The 21,506-nt window shown below is 33.9% G+C and overlaps 1 protein-coding gene across 7 annotated transcripts in view; it reads right to left on the minus strand.

The window, feature by feature from the left end:
* Positions 1 to 21,506, minus strand: part of Ptprd (protein tyrosine phosphatase, receptor type, D) — a 2,098,812-nt gene that overhangs the window by 1,178,881 nt on the left and 898,425 nt on the right. The window lies entirely within an intron of this gene.

Consider the following 21,506-nt stretch of genomic DNA (forward strand, 5'->3'; position numbering starts at 1 on the left):
CATCTAAAAGTGTATAGCACAAATATCCTTTTTTATTTTATTTTAAAGAGAATAGTAAACAAAAAGAACAATAGCAAAATAAAAATGAAGCAAAGACATTAAAAATGATACTGGATTTCAAACCAAATGATAGGGATTAACAGTGGTTTTTATATTACATATTGTTATCTTCAACAAAGTCCTCAGATTACCAGATGTAAGACTAGAAGACTTATCAAACAATTGTTACGTGTAGTAGTAGATAAAAAAAGATATTCTCCTAGGGGGATACAAACCTAGGACCAAAATCGGACTTCCACTGTACTATACATGGTAAATTAATTTATAGAGGTCACAGCAGTAATTTAATGCATAATAATAACTAATCATCATTGATAACAGCAGTCATGGTAATAAATGCATGCTGGAACGACCTATATTCTAGTATCTTCCATTTATTAGCCTATTTAATCCTTTTAACAATTGTTAGGTACTTCAAAATGTGAAATTTCAAGCATGTACTGTAGTCAATTTATCACCTTTGTCTTCTTTGCAGAATTAAAACAACCTGCCAAGGTCAGAAGTTTTATGGCAGACTTGACACAAGGCAGAAGATGGAAGATACCCTCTTCTGAGGCAGAAGAATGAAGAGACCCTCTTCTGAGCTCTCTCTTTTTAAAAAGAAATACCTGATCACTGACAGGATATATAGATGTACTAAACATGCTTTATAAAGGTCATCTTGCTCTGACACCTGAAATAAGAACTTGACATGATGGGACTACAACACCATCTAAATCTTTTACAGCTCTAAAGTATTTAAATGCAGAACATTCTCAAGAGACTATGATCAACAGCTTGTATTCATCATGTGGGTCTCCTACCCTTCCAGTTTCTTTGCCTGCAAGCCTCAGGGACTGCTAAAATATTCAGAAGGATACATATAATGAAAAATAATGATGATTCTGGTAGACCCAATTGAATAAATGCATACTGAAGAAACATATAAAAACAAAACAAGTAGATAAAATACTACAGCACCTATTGTGTAAGTTGGCTTAAAAGTACACTAAAGTAATTTCAGGTGAGAATCAAATATCTATCATGTGTAAACAATACGGGTGCAAGTAGATGAAATGTAAAGCTTTAAAGGTCCTCTTAATTTTGATTCTCTGAAACTATGAAAATTATTGTTCATTGAATGTTTTCTCTGTACTTTTTAAGACAGGCCATGGAAAAATTCAACCATATCAAGAATATAAAACTTATGAATATCACTTAAAGTGGGACTGCCTCATGAAATGTACAATGCAATATTTGTGACAAGCTTTCTATGAAAAGAATATTTACTGCTTTGATGAAATAAAAATTTAACAGGGCATCTTTCCGTACATGGTAACATTGAGTTGCTCCACTAGAATTCTTGTTTTGAAGGTTAATGCAAAATTCCTCTACATTAGCACATGTACAACATTCATAACTTGCCTGTCAGTCAGTCTACACGTATACAAAATGTTCTCATCCATTTCTTTTTATGGCTGCTTTTTTTACTCTAAGAGAATTTAAGGAAATATTTTGCAAATTTTAACTGATTACTAAATATAAATTAAACATAAATAAATATTATATACTATATACTTACACATCATTATATTATATATTATGTTGTACATTGTATTACAAATTACTATGTATTATATATCATTACAGTGTTATATATATATATTAATGATATGGAAATTAAATGTAAGCGGCTATATTTTATATTTCCTAAGAGTCTTTCTATTTAAAAAGTTTTTATAATTTAAATAAGGTGACAAATTCTCTTTTTTGTCCTTAGTATCTCTTTTAAATATAGAAAACCCATACTGATTTATAACAATTAAGGGAAAGTGTCTTTTTTTCTAATTTTCCAGTTACCTAACAAAATAAGATTTTTCTTGGGAAATTAATTGGCAATCTATAACAATATTGAGCAAATAGTATTCCAGGGATATTTAAGCTTTTATCACCATTGCATAGCTTTGCAAATAATTACAGTTAGTGTACACAAACATAGCACTAAAATTTGTGTATTAATGAACTCCTTTTTAAACATAAATTGCCATGAGTTTTAAGACAAATATTTATTTTATAGACAACTACAAAGAAACAAAGATGTTATTTCACTGGGTATGCACCCTAACTTCAGGTATGTTAAAATTTAAAAACTGTTATAGTATGCAAAAGATTAATTTTCACTGTTAGTAAGTAATGAAGTAGGATCTATGGCAAGTTACATAGACACACGCCCACAGGTGTGTGGGAGTGGAATCTATACACTATTCCTGGAGGTCATTTTAGCAAAACTTACCCACATCCCTAAAACTATCCACACAAAGGGCTCTGTAATTCTTCTTCCCCAAAGATAAACTGCAAACGTATAGAAGCAAATAAATTCTTAAAAGTTTTACTAGATGATGACATTTATAAATAGAACCCAAATAGAAATTAATTCTATTTGACTAACTATATTACGCTAATCACTCACTGTACGGCGATTAGAATGTTTCTGTTATATAAGCCTATGCAAAAATTAAACTCATGGGGAAGATCATGTTTTATATTTTTTTATTTTTTTTTTATTTTTTTATTTTTTTTGGTTTTTCTCTGGTACTGGGAACCAAACTCACGACCTTGTGCATGCCAGGCAGGCGCTTTTGCCGCTGAGCTAAATCCCCAGCCCCTATATTTTTTTAAAGAACAGTATATCACAAACATTTTTTCTACGACAAAATGTTATCCCTACCTAAGATGGGATCATTTATTTTCATTAATATTCCCCAAGTACTTCAGAAAAGTTTAACACACAGTCAGTGCATAACGTAGGCTTGTAAAACACTCTACCTGTTATATAATAATGTTTAAACTTGAAAAACTAGGCTGTAAAGGGCAATTAAAATATGAATTCAAATTTTTAAGTGTTCTTGCACATTAAGAACATTATCTATATTCCTATTTATAATCTTACTGTGTATGTCATAATCTGTATCATGAACATGAATTATTAATTACAAAAATGAAACACATACTTTAAAAAATATCAATGCCCTATCTCTTTTCATGAGACTGTCAAAATAACAGAAAGTCTTTCTTATTATAAAATTTAAAATTACTCCCTAAAGAGCTAGCTTGAACCATAGGCAGAAATCTTAGTCAAAACCTGAGTCATTTACATATTACTTTGTTAAATAAATTTATAAGTGAAAGTTCACCCTGTCCCATTCCCTGACTGTAGTTTATTTTTGCTTGCTTTACAAAAGTTTGTTTATTTTTTTCACAGATAAATGATATCAGCTCCTTGTTATTTACATGGTAAGTAGGTTTTCTGTGGTTGGCACTGGCTTTGGGCATTAGTTATTACTTTTTGGAGGCACAGAGGATCTGAAGATTCTGTAATGAATTCCTGTGAGCTCCATTTTGGCATCTTAATCAGAATGCCTTCTAGGGTGCCTATAATAGTTCCCTAAGGATGGCTGGCCATGGTCTCACCTCTGGAACCTGTAAATATATTAGGGTACATAGGAAGAAAGTCTTTGCAGATTCAATTAAGACTGTAAATATTAAAATAAAGAGATTATCTGGTTAGAATCAACTTATTCACTTGAAACCTTAAAAGAGAAAGTTGTCTCTGGCTTCAGTAAGATACATGTGGTAGAATTCGGAGATGCAGTGTGAGAAGGGCAACTTATTAATCCACAGGATGTGGGGACATGGGGATGGATGAGGGGTTGTGGGCAGCCTTGAGGAGCAAAGGTCAAGCTGGGAGACTGCCAGCAAGGACACTGGCTTCTGCCCTGTCAGAAAGTGATAAAGGTCAACTGTTTGAAACCCCTGAAAAGATGATTCATTCTTAGAGCCTCAAGGAAGAAATGTAACACTGGCAGTAGCTTGCTGTTGACCTTGTCTGACTCTATGCATAGGATCCAGATAACCATGCTGTATTCAGACTCTTGACTTTCAGAACTGTGATAAAATAAAAGAACTTTGAAACCATTAAATCTGTGGCTGTTTGTTATGGCAGCATCTAAAATAAAATACTAATATACCTTCAATAAACTAAGTTCATAAATATTTTGCTATGTTATTCTCTAATAAGTCTTAGTTTCATTTTCTTAATTTTATTTTTAGAGATAAAAGAACCAAAACATATTAACAAACACAGAGATATAAACAAAGCAACTTAAATATTTTAAATATTTAAAATTAAGTTTTGTTTTAAATCCTGTTCAGTAAAGCCTTAAAATATTTTTTCTTAAAATTGTTCAGACAGTGTTCCAGGACCTGTTACCACACCCCAAAAAATACAAATATCATTTTATCCAGCAATTTGAAATGCACCTTTAAATTATACAAAATCTTAAGTATATTTATGTCATTTTGTATAATTTATAATCTGTTCTGATCCCATGCTGTATATGTTTATATTTGAATGAGGCATAGATGATACAAGTACATGACAAAAAAATAAAATGTGGAATATACTTTGTGTTTATGCATGTTTATAAATTCATATGTAATGTAAAAAGTTTCCTAAATTGTAATCTCTCAGTGTTTCCAGTAGGGGTGACATTTAGCACTGAGAAAAAAACACCATTTGATAATAGGTCAAAGAAAATAAAAAGCAAATTAACTAATATGAGAAAGGATTTAGGTATGGAGAAGTCAATCTGAAAATTGTTCTTCTATAGATAAAATTCAGGTTTTTATTCCTTCCGCACTTCAAAGTCTTAACTCTGATAATTGCAGTTTTCTTTCCCAAAGCAGACAAGGAGAAAGGGGTACAATTAATTTGCTTAATTGCAAAGACTAATATCAGTAGCAGTAGGACGTAAGGTTGTAGAATTTACAAAAATAAAGATTTCACTGGAACATTTACCAGTTGCTTTCAGAAAAGAAGATTTCTCATGTGACCACAGGAAGGAAGATACATATGTACACTATCATAAACTGTACAATAATTTATATATTATGTTCAATAGAGTGTGAGTTCAAATGCAGTTTATAAAAATATAGGTAATATTAAAAGTATCTTTAATGAATGTTTCTGGGCTGAGAGGCCAAATAAAATACATAGCATAACAAAAGAATAACTGGTAAAGAAGAATAAATCTTGTCTCTGTGTTCTGCATGGTACCCGTGTATTATATATAAACACCTTTATATATTCAATAAAATATTCAGAGGTACCCTTTGTATTTTCCTAATGGTTCTTGGAAGCATGATCTCATCCTGTATTGCTTTTCATTGTTCATTGTGTAGAAGAACTTATCCTTTTATTTAGAGACATCAATTATTATTGTTAATACACAGAAATATCTTAAGCCGGCATCATCACCTTATGTATCATTGTGATGCTGACCTTATTTTTCTTAGAATAGACAAATGTAGGAGAAATGATTGTCAGTGTTCTTCCAGGTGATACAGTGACAAATGAAAGCTGAAATCATATAGTCTTGAATGTGATTAAATATTAAAGAGCTTGTTCATAACCTTTTAACGGGCACCTAAATAATCTAATAGCCTTATATACTATACAAATAAGATAATGAAATAATCACAGGCTTAAATTTATTTTAAATTTACACTCTATACAACTGAATTACACTGTAGCCTGTAAAGAATATAAAACACATTCTTCCCTCAGAGAAATGCTCTTTCAGAATTGTAAATTACTATATATAATATTATTTATAAGTCATGCACATACATACATATATGCAATGTTATATGTAAATAAAATTGGGATCAATGTTTCTGCAAAGTCATTATGCTCTGCAGGAACTGAGTGAGTAAGAGAAAGAACTGAGTGATTTTTTTCGACCGAAGAAGCAATAAGTCATTATTAAGAGGGGAGATCTGCTGACTTATGCTAAGGAAACTGCAAATTCTCAGGAGTCTCTGAAAAGAAAATGGAAGTAACTAGTGGGAGATAATTGTCATAAATATTTGCCTATTTTTAGTACTATGTGAGGGTTGGGGGAATCAAATCACAGTTAAAAGCAAAGAGAAAAGGTAAATATGTATAACCTTTCCCACTACAGAATATCAATCTGTGGAAAAAAACATGGCTGAACCAAGCAGAACATCTTTATCCTGCCACTGATAACAGTGTATTAATTCTACTGATTGAAGAATACATGTGCTTGAAAATGACTACAAAGTAATAAGATCAGGCTTAAATTCCATCTAAGAATAAAAGACTACTTCTTCACATGAGTCATAAAGGGACAGAAGAGAAACAATACGGCAAAGTCAATTTTGGATAATATCCCTTGAGCGGTGATTATTCATTATGATGATTGCAAAAATAATGAATATTACAGAAATAAGTGTCGTAGAATTTTGAAAACTAAAACAAAAGATAATTGCATAAAGCTGGAGAGAGTCAACAATATCCAATATGGTAAAGAAGTCGAAACAGGGCAGTAAGAAGGTCACTGGTTTTGTGGGAAAATAGGTACAGGCGATAGGAGAGAAAGTTTCAGTTCAGTAGCGCAAATTATTAGTTAGAGACACCTGTATAAGAAATAGAAGTAATTGGCGCTTATACATGTGACAATGTTTGAAGTAAGCTAGGGAAATAATCGCATGATATGGTGAATGGAATCTTTCAAATACTGGACATGCGGTGTTCAAAGAACGCAATTTTGTACTCATTTTCCTTGATAACCAAACCAACACTTTTCATTAGTGTCTTTATTTTTTATCAGTGTTACTAGGCACATAAAGGTTCAATGCAAAAATTGTATTTCTGGATTTAAGTCCATTTCCCTGAAAACTCTCTTGTCACTTGCGCAGGACTTGAAGTGTCACTTGGCTTGAGAAATAGCATCATGATAGTATTAATACTACCGCTGCCCTTGCAGCTCTGTTAGTATTAAGAGCCTCAACCAAGACTCCTGCGTCCACCAGTTATGAAGTGAGGCGGGATAGACTGATGAGAAACAGCTTTGTTTGCTCTAGGTGGGCAGAGTTCCGTATCGGCGACAGCACACAGCCTCCCTGCACCGCCTGGGACGAGACCCGTGTGTACTACATAACCTGGACGACTGTACATGGGTGGAGGAAAGCGGAATTGGGCTGTGGGGAGGGGAGCTTTACATTTGGGGCGTCCAGGCGGGGCTGGGGTCACAACCTAATCAGGGAAGATCAAAGTGTAGGCGGGGGAGTGTCTGGGGGAATCACTCACCTTGCAAACACACTCACCTGTCCACTCACCTCTGGGCCCACAAGCACCGCCCACAACACACTCTGTAGCCACATATCCTCACCCAGGCCACCCTCCCTCCAGTCAATACCCTTTCACAATCCTACAGAATCCCATGGTAATGTTACATATAACTTTTTCAATGACTATTTGGAGGATAGAGAGACTGAGTCTTAGAAAGGATGCACAATTTATCAAGCCCACGGACTCTTTTAGTAAATATCTGTTGGTAGTCTACCTTTTACCAAGGAAAACCCCAAGTGATGCCTTTGAGCGTAATGCTCCAAGCACTGAACTTCCTGGACCCAGGCTCGGACACAGCTCCTACCCAACATCTGCAGCTTCCGCTTCCGGATTCTTTGCCACAGTTGGATGCTCATGTATCCGTTCTATTTATCAGGTTTCTCAGTTGCTTTTTTCTCATATTTTTGTGTTTTTATGTCTTGGTATTTCATTCGGAACGGTGAAATTGTTAAAATTCACCTTCTAATACATGTACTAATTTACAATTCTTTAAAAATTCTTAAAACTCATCTTCTAATTTACTATTTTTCTCTTTGATGTTCTATTTCCATCCTCTTTAAATCTTATTTTTAAAATTTCAACTGTCATAATCAGAACTTCTAAACTTCTTGTAATTTATAAGACAGCAACTTATCCTCCTGTACCAGCAATAACAAGCTGAAAAAATAAAATGGATTATATACTATTGTTAATGGAAGCAGATGCCATAAGATACTAAGTTATTCATCAAATGAACAATATTTAAAGACTTTTTAAAAAAATTGTAAATTTCCAAGGAAGGATATTAAAGAAGACCAATAATGGACATATACATAATTACACAGGGCAGATCTATTTCACATTGTCTATGTCTCAATTGTCCATAACTTATTCTATGTACTCTGAGTTTATTTCTTTGATAATATGGAAAATGCATTCTAAATCCAAGTAGAAAAGTAATATTAAAATTTTGGGGGGCTGGGGATTTAGCTCAGTGGCAAAAAAAGCACCTGCCTGGCAAGCGCAAGGTCGTGAGTTCGGTTCCTGGTACCGGAGAAAAACAAAAACAAAAACAAACAAATAAAATTTTGGAACACTGAAGCTTCTCCCTTGAGAACTGCTCTCTCACTGTGCTTGTGTATATGACCATACAGCCTAAGTCAGGGAAATAAATGACAGTGCAGAGGGCCTAGAAAGTACAGGAACAAGAGCACTTCCTCGGGAAGGCTCTGCAAAATAAATTATTTGCAAAGAGAAAGAACATCCTAGGTGGGACTACATATTTAAGGGGTAGAGTCCAATTGACAGGCTGGGTTTGAAAATTTACACACCATTGTGTTCCTTCTCTGGACAAAGTTACAGCATAAGACACAACTGTAGTAGATTCATTTCCTCTGTGGATTCCACTCACAGATCACCACTGATTCATTCATTATGTCCGTCAGCCCCTGTTTTAAAGATTAGGCATATCATCACAAATTTCCCACTTGAGCCGGGCATGGTGGTGCACACCTCTAATCCCTGTACTTGGGAGGCTGAAGTAGGAATATCACCGTGAGTTCATGCCTAGCCTGGACTAGTAATTGAAGGCCAGGCTGAAATATATGGAGAGATCCTGTCACAGAAAAAAGAGAAAAATATTCCTGTTGGAACGGAGGCATGTAAAAAGTAATTCATTGAATGTACAAAGTGTCTAACCAGATCTATGGCATAAAGAGAACAGAAACTCTAACATTTTGTTTCTGGAAGGGTCAGGTTGACACAACTTCTCACTCTATTGTTCCAACTGGCCTTGAACTGGATATGTAATCCAGGCTGGCCTCAGACTCCCAGCAATCAGCCTCCCCAGATGCCCCAGTGCTGATTTCAGGTGTACTGCAGACATCATTTTGATCTCTCCCTCTGGGAGAGATCTCTCCGTCTGGGAGCCAGACCTCTCCCTCTGGGAGCCAGCCTAGGTGGTATGTTGAGCGCTCTTTAACTGTTCTCTGATTATCCTCAGGCTGGGTTCCATCACAGTTACTGCAGAACTGTCTCTTCTTCTGTTTCCATTTACTGGTTGAGAATTTAACTTTACCAGGAAAAGAAATTTATTTCACTCTGAAATGTAATAAAAAGTCCCTAAGTGTTAGAAAATCCTTTTCCTTCCTAAGATAACCTTCCCACATATTATCGGTCTATCTTCTAAATACTTGTCATGCTTAGGATCTATCAGCTAAAGATGAAACAGATTTTTTCCCTACCTGTACATTTCGTGATACACTTTGTTGTCAGAACAACTTCACCCTCTTTCCTCCATTTCTCCACTTTCCTTCTTCTTTCTTTTTTTTTTTTTTCAGTTCTAATGCATAGTAGAGCTAAAACCATACAGGAAATTGGCCTAGATATTTTAATTGAGGAAATGGCCCAAAAATATGAAAAATGCTACAATGCTAGAAAATAAAGTCTGTACATGCACACACATATGTACATGCACACACATATATCAACCAAACCATGAAAATCAGTATCACTCAGGCTAAATACACTGGAAAAAGACCTTCAATTTTGTGTGTTTATGCATGATTGCAGAACTCAAAATTTACTTGCTATATTATTTTTCACAAATATTTTGATAAAAAAATTCCTCATGTTCAAAATGAAGCTTTGTGTGATATTTGAAAATCTATTCACCTTTAATTAAACTTTCAGTCCAGATTAATATAACGTTGGTAGTTGGTAATTCTTGGGAAATCGTAGGTTTGACGTACATGTCTGTAGCTAAATCAGTGACTTGTCTTTGGAGTCATATCAGTAATACACAGTTATGGATAGTTGATAGGTTCATCCTAAAAATGATAAAAGCATACACAAACTATGATTTCTGAAAGGACAGTATTGTGGGTATGCAGGTTAGCAATTCACTGCCAGGCTTTCAGTTCAAGATATCCAGTCATTATACATCTTTAATTGGCTCGAGAACTAAAGAGGGCTCACGATGCATCAAGAACTGTTCCAGATGTTCCGGAGAGCAGAGTAAGATCGTCGATGGAACTACGCTCTAGTAGCTGACGCAGGCAGTAAGCAGGAAGTGCACTGCAGGAGCAACTTGTGCAGGATGTTAGGTGGCGGAAAGTTCTCGCCAAAATGAATAATGCTGGATGAGCAGGGTTTGTGTCCTTAAAGTGGGGATGAAGTTCACAGGGAATAAAGCTACAGATTCTCAGGTCATCCTTAGTTTCAGTTCTACACATTGTATCACTGCACACTTCAAAGTAGTTCTAGCGGAGTACTGACTGGTGTGTAAGCCCATGTGAATCTCCTCTAGAAACATGATCTATTGCTTTCATCAGCTTCTTAAAGGACTATCTAAAATAAAATATGAAGATTCAATATATTATGTTTTGAAGGTAGACAAAAATATTTAATTCTGACCTAGCACCTTTGGTTTTATTATTTTTATCGTAATAATTGGTCATTTATTATATTATTAATTATGAAAGACTTTCAGGGGAATATTATTGGTCAATAAGCATATTAATATTTATTTTCACTTGGAAAAATATAAGTAATAAATTTCATAACACAAATTGTCCTGGTTTCCACTTCCTAAATTTTAGCTCTTTCAATTTAATGAAGAGATAGGCTTAGGAAGACTGAATATGATCACAAATCCTGATGCCACCAACACACTGAATTTCTACTTTTAAAAAAACAGACGTGGGCTGGGGATATAACTCACTGGCACGAGTTTCTGTCTACTAAGAGCAAGGTCCTGAGTTTGATTGCTGGTACCCTAAATAAATAAATAAATAAAACAACCAACATTAAAAACAGCCTCATCTGGAAAATGTTAAATATCTGGTACATAATAATCATCAATTCATTATAAACATTTATAATTTTATATAAGATTCGATTGCTACAGTTATATTTACAATGAAGATAATCATTCTATCATCAAAAGTTTGTTGTAGGTATTAAATTAGTATACAAATAAATAAATGAGAATCCAAATCTCACACCCTATTCCTCCATTTTCTTTCTGATGCAATATTTACCTATTGTTTTTAGTTATTACCAAGAACAATCACAAGCATTCTGTGCTAGGAAGGACACTTTGTTGGAAAATTGTTTCTTTGGTACCCGTGTACGCTAGTCTTTCCCGGATAATCTTCAAAATGATTCGTCGCTAAGTTAAAGCTGCCTTCATCCTTGAATTTTTCTCCTTTTACATAATAAAGACCCATAGGCCATTTTCTATTTGTTTGTTATCTCTCTCCCAATCTATCTCTATGTGAACGATTTAGCAACTACTCATAAAGTTCTAAATAGTTTAGATGAAAAATAATTTTGTAGTCTTGGCGAAAATTGTTTTTCTAAATATTACCAAATTGGCTGCTATATTTTAAAAGATCTGTGTTGTAAAATATATAATAAGAGTAAGGAGGCAGTTTTAAGTCCCTTAATGAACTAATTCATAAGGGAACATAATCTGTGAATATGATGATTAAGTTAAAATACTGTAGAAATTTAGTGAGAAGTTAGAAGATATAATGCATAAGTGAGATCAATTGTGTAGATAAAATGCTTGTGAAAGTCTAAACATCAAGCTCAAACACCTGCTGCTCAAAAACTTTTCTCTTTCCTACATCCACCAAGAAATGAACAATGACCTGAGAGCCCCACTTTTCCACCATGTTGGGTAGCTGACATGCGGCTAGATAAAGCCTAAATATTTGAAGAGTTGAGATAGTTTAAATATGAGCTTTTAAGCCTAGGTTTGATGTCCCAAATTTAAAGAACTGAGAAACAGCAAATAGGGGTCACATTGAGCCATTCGATGATACAAAATGAATGAAGATCCTAGACACATTTAAAAGAGTGTTTTTAATTACTTTAACATAAATTGCAATAGACATCAAGTGGGAAATATAAATTATTGCAATATTATCTTATTGTATTGTAATCTACATTTATGAGCTGAAAATAATATAGCATTAGTTTCACATATGAAATTTACCTTAATTTCTAAAATTTTATTTTTCTGGAAAATATAAACATGTACTGTTTGTGAATTGTTCTCTGACTTTTCAGTCATCAACACAGAGTTAAGAATTGTACCACTTGGTAAGTGCATGTAAATGTGGACCACTAGTGAAAAATCATCAACTGCAGATATAAATGCCTAATTCAACTTTAAATGCATTCAGTCAATTCAATATTGTATCAAAGCAAGCACACCCCATAGATATTGAGAATTCACTCAGTGCATTAAAGCTGAAAGAAATTAAGAATTCATTCAGTGCATTACAGCTGATTTCCTTAAATTCATTAAGATATGATAGAAACAATATTGGAATTGAAATTTCATTAACCAAACTTAATGAAGATTCTAATTAAGCAAAGAAATGTTTAGATTTTATGAAAAGAATGCGTGTTTTTAGCTGATTCATAGCAGTAAGGTTGACAGCGAAATTTTAGTTAACTATAAGTAATTTATTTGTATGCTTTTAAAAGAATGCTTTCAGTTACAGAAGGTGTTTTGACTTTCAGTGTAACAGAACATCTAAGACTGGGGATATAACTCAGTAGCACAGTGCTTTCCTGGCAAGCATGAGGCTGTGAGTTCGAGTCCCAGTACCATAAAAAAAGGCAACTGAAATAAAAAACTATGAAAAAATTCATTATCTTGCATACTATGCTCTGCATTGGAAGATTTGCATTGGTCTTATCCATAAGCACCATTCTTACTATGATTTTTCTGTCAAAATGGATTTTTTCCCGGTTTATTTTATTTAGAAAAGTAAACAATCGCTCTATGTATGAGTGGCACATTTTAGGAGCAAATATTTAACAAGACTAAACACATGCCTTTTTCATGGCAAAACAGTTTACTTCTCTGGTCTTCAATCAAGTGCTCGGCAAGTCTTTGGTGCACCGCCTAATGAACATAACAGAATTTGTGGAACAGAATATTTGGTGATCCAGAAATGTGCAGATTTTACGGAAAAAAATGCTGCTCCCCAAATCTAAAAGTATACAAATAAAAATCTATAGGAAAATGCAGATTATGACTTTTTATAACCTTCATACTCCTGTTTCAAAATGAAAGTGTCCCTTATGCTGTTTACCTTATTTTAACATAATTTATACACTAGAATCAACCACAATATTATCCCTTGTATCTATGTGGCACTTCTGTATTGTACAACCTACTATATTTCTCATGATTAAAAATGTAAAATTTAGAGAATTACTGTAGAGTGCCTATGATATATAAAGCACTATGCTATGAAACAAAATGTCCAAAATAAATGGTACATGTAAAAATATTTCTTATATAATTTCAGTCCCCCATGTCTCCTATCCATATATTTGGAAGTGTTGAACTCTACATGAAAAATTAAATTGGAAAGCAAGTTTTACAAAAAAATTGAAGCAGCTGCTTCTACCAATGTCATCACTATTTTTATAATAAATTTTTGTGTTTTTGTATATGTGCATTATAAAAAACCTGATTCCCCAGAGCCAAGGTTTTCTAGCCTATTTTTTTTTTAATTTTAAAGAAAATTTTAAAAAACCAATAAAACAACAACAACATAGACAAAAACAAAACACAAAAACAATAAAAGTGGTACAGGGTTTCAAAACAAAATGATAGGAATTAACAGTGGTTGTTTTATTATATATTGTTATCTTCAGTGAAGTTGGTCAGATTGCCAGATTTTAGACTTTATCAAGTAGGCATTAAAGAACCTTTGTAGACATGTAATTATGTGAATTAATATTTAGGAAAAGAATGAAATAAGTTAAAAAGAATGATTAGAAAGTTAGGGCAATTTCTTTCCCTTTCTTATCATCTATTGTACATTTTGAGTTTTACTTACTCTATCAGGTTTCTACACCAGGGAGACAATATGATGTTTACACATGTCTGATTTATTTCACTTATGAATATGGTCTCTAGTTACATCCATTTACCTACAAAAGCCTTGAGTTTATCTTTTTTGTAGCTGAGTAATGCTCCATTGTATAAAAATACCATTTCTTGTTTATCCATTCCTCAGTTGATGGGCATTTGGGTTGTCTCCAAGATTCAGATATGACAAATTGTGCTGCTATAAAAATGGGTGCACATATATCACTGTGGTATGGTGTTTTCAGTTCTTCTGGGAAAATACTCAGAAGGGGAATAGCTAGGTGGAATGGGACCTCTAGACCACGTTTTTTGAGGAATCTCCACACTAATTTCCACAGTTGTTGCCCGAGTCTACACTTCTACCAGCAGTGGAGGAGGGTTCTTTTTCCCCATAGCCTCTCCAGCATTTGTTATTGGTTGATTTCTTGGCAATAGTCATTCTTCCTGGGGTGAGATGGAATCTCAGTGTTGTTTTAATTTGCATTTCTGAAATGACTAATGATGTTGAACATTTTTTCATATATTTATTCACCATTAGGATTTTGTTTTGCACCTTGTATCATTTTTAATGTTCTTGCATTGTTTTGTTTATGTCTGTAATGTTGGTATGTTACTATTGTTCTTTTTTTAATCTCTCTTTAAAATAAAAACAAAGTTAGGGCAACAATACAATGATTAGAACTACATGTAAGAATCCTTGATAAATTTCCAAGTACTTAAAAAAATTAGGTACTATTATTATTCAGATTAATCCTGTTGGTAATTAAACCTCCTTGGACTAGGTGAAGAAATGAGCTGAACCAGACAGATTTCCTGCCTTCGTAGGGTTTGCCATAAGATTCCTTTATGTTGTAAGTAGAGGTCAAAGTGCAAACTTTAAGCATGCATATTTTACACTATAATGGTCAAGCTGCCTATCTGAATAAAATGTATGCTAAAAATGTTTTTATATCAACTTCTCTCAGTACTGTGAAAAACTATCTGAAACTGTTCCGCAGTGAGTCTCTTTTAAGAGTAGGCTTTCCATGTGAAGCAGAATGAATTTTCCCAGATGTAACCTAATTTCAATGGCATATAAATTTCCAATTTGCCATTTGTTGTATAGATAACAGTAAGCACTCTATCAAGAAAATGTAGGTGTCATTACACTTGGTCAAATTTACTATTAAATTACTAGGTAATAGACTTGGAAAATTTCACATACTTTATCAATGAAAATGTCATTAAAAACAGACCCTGGAGGTATTTTTCTGAGTTTCACTCTAAAATCAAAGCACATTAACATTATCTGGTTGTGTCTCATTATAATTAGTTTGGTCTCAATAGCAAATCTTCAAGAGCAATTTCTTTAAACCTTATTATATGTTAGGAGGACATCTGAGAATACATTTTAAGAATACAGCTAAGTTTCTAGTACTTCCTCCCTCAACCACTGGAGAGCAGGTATCCTCCACTATTAAATTATTTCACATGAAGAGAATAGAGACCTCCCAGTATTTGAGAAGTTATGCTTCTGATAATGTCTGACAATCTTGGATAACATCTGCGAGCCCATATGTAGAGGAAAAGAATCTCTGAATATAAAAATTGTATGAAAAAACACCCAAATGCTCTTGAAGTTTGGCCTGTAGGAAGCATCATTTATTATATATTTATACTCACCACCTGGTGGTAACATACAGCTCTAAGCAGGATGCTGCCTAACATCAGAAAAACAACTAAAGTCTTTACTAAAAGGGTGAGGCAGATAAATAAATTCTTATGGCTCAACAATAATTGATAATCAAGCCACATCAATTATGTAGGCAAATGCTCCAAGCACAGGCCTGCAAGCTATCCAATTAAGAATAATGCCTTAAATGGTTAAGACAGAACTACATGAAAAGCTCATTTTGGTGGAATATCTGATTCCTCAACCCTGTTAAAAAATGGTGTGTTTCTGTCATATCAGAGACCAGTGTAATTCTTTGGAATTCAGCCTCCTAGGATTTCAATGTAAACATTGTAACTGGTAATACTTTTTACATTTGGCTTTATATAGACTGAATGTAACAGGTTGTTTAGGTATATTACAGTTCTTTGAAAGTAAAAATATGATTTTAGTGATTTGGAGCATAAATTGAACAAATCACAAAATCTAATCTCACTGAAATCTATAGTGATTGTTGGGCAGTTTTTTCACGTATGGGTCATTAAGCTGAATAGTAAACGTTTTGTGGAGAAAATTGCAATAGCTTAAAAATTCAAGTTCATGTTAGTCTTGGAATAGTACACTATGCAAATTTAACTAAGTGAATCCTGAAAACAAGCTTAAAAATAAAAATGATTAAAACTTGTATTCTACAAATAGGTAGACTCACTCAAGCCCATGCAGCTATTTGAGCTGATAATTGCAGCAAGTCTAACTGCTTGAGAAGCCAAAAGACTAAAAGGTTATGTGTATGTGTTTTTTCTCCAAGATTCATTCAGTCTGAAGACACTAGAAAAGATGTATATTTAAAATTATTGGAAGGGATGATTTAGCCCCAGAAGGGTTACTACACTTCAAACATCTGAACATTGATACAAAAAAATAGACTGCTGTTAGAAGAATTACATTGGTAAATGCTTTGAGAGACACATGTCTCAGTAGGGTTGCACCAACAAAACCTTTCAGAGTAGTCATAAAAGAAGTGGCAGGTAAGTATAGTAAATGACATTAAGTTACTATAAAATTTTGTTTGAAATGCCAAACTTGAGAATCCTCTTGTTGTATCTTTACAAAAAGGGCAACTCCACAGAGTGTAAAGAGTTTGGAGTTTGGCTAGGAATCAACATGAACTACAACTTGGGCTAGAGGCTGGTAGGAATCAGTTTCTACCACTCGAGAAATGCAATGCCTAATTATAACCAGACTCAGAAGAGATTAAGATCCCTAACAGTCTGATCAGGTTCAGATATCAAGTTTTCCACTTACTCTGAATTTCTATAATTAAAGAGGGGATTATAAATGTAGTTATATCATAAACTGACATTAGGATTAAATCAATCATCTCATATGTTATATAGTACATTTCCCTTTATGGTACAAAAAGTGATTAATTATTATCGTGTTGTTGTTTTTAGCATTACACTAAGATAAATAACATTTTTGATGTACTAAGTAAGATAACTCGTTCAATTTTGCAGCATCTGTAGTGTGGGATTTAACCTTGTTGACATTTCCTCTTCATTAAAATTTCATCTGAAATATTGTACCAAAAGCTGTAAATTGGGGCTGTCTAGTAAAGGCTACTGTATGTTTTTCAGATCAGGTGAGTCTATAAGTTAAGCATTTTTCCCTCTCCTTAACCCTTACAGTAATCAGTAGTCTTCTGTGCCAGGGACAGTCCTGCCAAGACTAACTGGTTTAACTCACATAGGTATTTGGTGACTACAATGTGGGCATGTAGACCAGCAAAATGACCTCCTTGTTAATTTGAAAGAAGCAAACTCTGCTTCATGCTGACATAGATTCTTCTACTTTGTTCCTTTGCACCTACTTGGAATGTCTGTTTTCTCCTCAGGTGCAACATGGATTAACAGTATTTGACTTCCTCTATGATTTCTTGCCCAGGGCTTTATTAAGAGTTGTTCTTTAGTAGAGTTTGCACAATACCTAGTACATTATTCTATACACAGCTGCCTAAGAACTACTGCCATCCAGAACTTTCTGCCTCCATTTCTATTCACAAGGACTTCTCTTATTATTTATTGGCTTGGGAGTGAGTAAAGGAAAATTTCCTTTGTTTTGATTCTTTATTTTCTTTCTTTACTATCAAATGCTAAAACATTGTGATTATATCCAATTTTTTAAATTCAAAATTATGCCTCGCATTCTTTTTAGAAATTGGATTATAGAGCTATAAGCATACATTGCTTAAAAGGCAAGGGAATTAGATTTGTGCACATATAACTTCCCTGTATTCTCATAGTGATTATCTTTGACATTTATTAACCTACATTGATTTATTATCAGATGAAAATTTTAAAAGCTCAGTAATTTTAAAACTCAGAATATACTTAAAATAATGAACTTAAAATGAAATCATCTGGTTAAATGTCAATAATCCTGACAGGAATTCAGGCTAAGGGCCTTTTAACATAGAGTACGTAGTTAAAAATTCTGAATCTTTCTTTAAAATGTTTCCTCACACTATCTTAAAAAACAAAACAAAACAAAACAAAACAAAAAGGCAGGACAAAAAGTCTGTCAAGATGAGTTTAACGAATGTCAACGCACAAGTTTTATAAGCATGAACTTTCCCTATGGGGAAATAAAATCCATTTTGCTGATAGGCTATTTTTGGTCAATTCAACATTTTAGAACAATAGGGAGATTTTCCATTTCAAAGGTAGGTTTCTAACTTATTAAAAATCAAAAGCATTGGTGAATACTCCTGCTTGGTAATATTAGCACTAGATGAATATGGGCTATGTCTTGTGCTTATTGCGTAAACTCTCCAAATGCCCCCCTTTCCCCTTCTCAGCTTTGTCCATTTGTTCACTTATGGCATTAGGTTTCCATGGACTTTTTGTCCCTTGGACCACTGACACACAGATGATGATGTGCTGTAGTGACAATCAGCAGTGCACAACCCAGCAGAGACAGGTTAGGGATTTTCCAAGAGGTTTTATAGTGTAAGCTATTTCAATATAAGAGGCACAGTGCAAATGAGGATAATTACCCACTTAGCACTTGAACAATTACAGCATTATGCAGCCATTAAATATGTTTTCAAAAATGTCACTTGCAAATATAAAAATGATTTAGTTAAATAACAAAGTCAGATAGATCACACAGTTGTAGGTAAATGGTTATTGACTTACATTACAAAGAGAATTCAAGCTAGATGAGCACCATCAAGACAGAACTGTCAATGGATAGATAATCACTCAGAATTATGGTGCTACATCATGCTAGGGAAGCCAATTCCAAGACCAAAAATTAATATGTGTTCACTAATTATAATTAATTATATTTTCATTGAAAACTTTTTAGAGATAATCAGTGAGATTACTATGCTCCCTTAGAACAGGAAGGGGGAAAAGTAAAATATTGAAACCTTCAGCCCATCGAGAATGGCTAACTACATGGTATGGACAAAATATCACAGATATTTGAGATTAATGAGCACAGTATTGGCTAGTCAACATGTTAAGCAGCATGATTAATTTTTTCACTGCATTTTTGCCATCATCAGAGTAATTAATTCTCATAGATGATTAAAATGTAAAACTACCAATAAGAAAATAAAAAACACAATATCTTATCAAAAATTTTCATTATAAAATGTTTTCAACTTTCATTTCCTGTCTTTATCCTGTTCAAAGAAAAGTTACCTGAGGACCACATTTTTGTTCATTAACATATTTCGGTAGGTAGAACTATTCTTTGCAAAAAGTTAACAAAGTAGGCTTTTAAAGTATATTCAGTGAATATACACTTGCAAATTGGAATTCTATTACACTCTTACATATATTTCATTCAACATCACACTTTTAGTGTTTTCTTTAATATTTTAAAGTGGCTATCCATTGTGCTATCATTTATATTACTTGTTACTACTACTGTACATGTGTACAGGGCACAGCCATTCATTCCTTGTGGACAGTTGGTATACGTACATAATACATCCTTCTTCTTTTCCATTCACTTCTTTTCCCTCAGTTCCCCCTCCTTTCATCTCTTGATCCTGTTCCTTTTGCAAGAGATCTACTTTCCTATTTCCTATTATCTTTCATCTTGCTCATTATTTACATTTTAGGTGTCTCATATAAGAAAACCCATGTTATATTTAAGCTTGCGTGTCTGATTTATTTCACCTAACATTATGGTCTCAAGGTGCATCCATTTCCCTGCAAATGACTCAAATTTATCCTTCTTTTCAGCAGAGTAGTACTCCATTGTACATAAGTACCACATTTTCTTTACACATTCATCTGTTCTTGAGTATACAGGCCAGTTCTGAGACTTAGCTAGCATATAAACTGTGTTGCCATAAATATGAATGATGGAGATCACTATGAAGCAGCTCTGAGAAGGATTTAAATTAACCAGTTGGCTTTCCATGTCTACTTGTGAGATGTCCAAGGCCTTGGCTGGAGAGGGACAGTGGACTCATCATAAGTGAACCTCTGTGAGTCATTGGTCACTGGTGAAGCTTGTATTGACTTGTGAAACTGTGTTGCTTCAAAGGACAAGGTAAGGCCACAGCTGAGGACGTTTGGCTCTAACCCCAATTAACTACCAGGAGACTGCTGCTGCAGGCTCCACACCCCTACAATAAACGCCAACCTAAAGATAAGGTAGTTCTCCTCACTGACATGATTTACTACTTGGGAAAATTCTCCCAAGGTTGTGCTATATTTTTCCCAGATTCCCGCATTTTATTAAGTACCCCCCTCCTCTGTTTGAAAACCTTATAAGTAAATACGGGCACGCAGAGAAGTTCTTTGTCTTAGCCCCAGAGAATCTCAGATTTAGATAGCGGGTTTGGAACCTCTTGGAGCCCTACAATCATATCACTCATCGCATTTATTTAAGTCTTCACAGTCCTGATGTGGGCCTGATCAGTCTGCAATAACTAGGGAATATTACTAACCCCATAAGTGAGTAGGTATGTGTCACTGGAATATGATGACTTTAACTGTTCTAGAAAGATATGTAGAAGTGGAAGAGCTGGGTCAAATGGAATTTCTAACCTTAGTATTTTGAGGAGTCACTTCTTATTTCTAATGTGGTTGTACTAATTTACATTCTCAGAAACAGTGAAGGATTTCTTTTTGCCCACAGCCTCAGCAGCATTTATTTATTGTTTGATTTCTTAATGATGGTCTTTCTTTCTAAAGTAAGACAGAATCTCAATGGTGCTTTAATTTGTTTTTCTCTAATTTCCAGATATGTTGAACATTTCTTCATGTATTTACTGGCCAGTTTTACTATATTTTCTAAGAATTGTCTATTCTCTTCAGTTGTCCATTTTTCATAAGGTTCTTTATTTGTGGGTCTAATTTTTGTTGAGTTTTTCATATAGTATGTTGTAGATATTAGTCCTTTGGCCACGTGCAGTGGCTGGCAATTTTCTCCCCATTAGGTAGGGTGTGTTTTCATTCTGTTATTTCCTTTGCTGTGCAGAAGCTTTGTAACTTGATAGGATATCATTTGTTGGTTCTTTGTGCTATTTCTTGTGTCACTGGGGTTTTATTCAGAAAGTCTCTGCCTACACCTATGTTTTCAATAACTATTTTGTCTTCCAGTAGGTTAAGTTTTCTGTGTTAACATTTAGAAGCCTTTAGACCTTGATTAATTTTTATTTTAGTTTAATACATGGTGAGAAATATTAGAGTAAATTC

This window comes from Chinchilla lanigera, unplaced genomic scaffold (genome assembly GCF_000276665.1).
Source record: "Chinchilla lanigera isolate Chin_1 unplaced genomic scaffold, ChiLan1.0 scaffold00033, whole genome shotgun sequence".
In the NCBI taxonomy this organism is placed as follows: domain Eukaryota; kingdom Metazoa; phylum Chordata; class Mammalia; order Rodentia; family Chinchillidae; genus Chinchilla; species Chinchilla lanigera.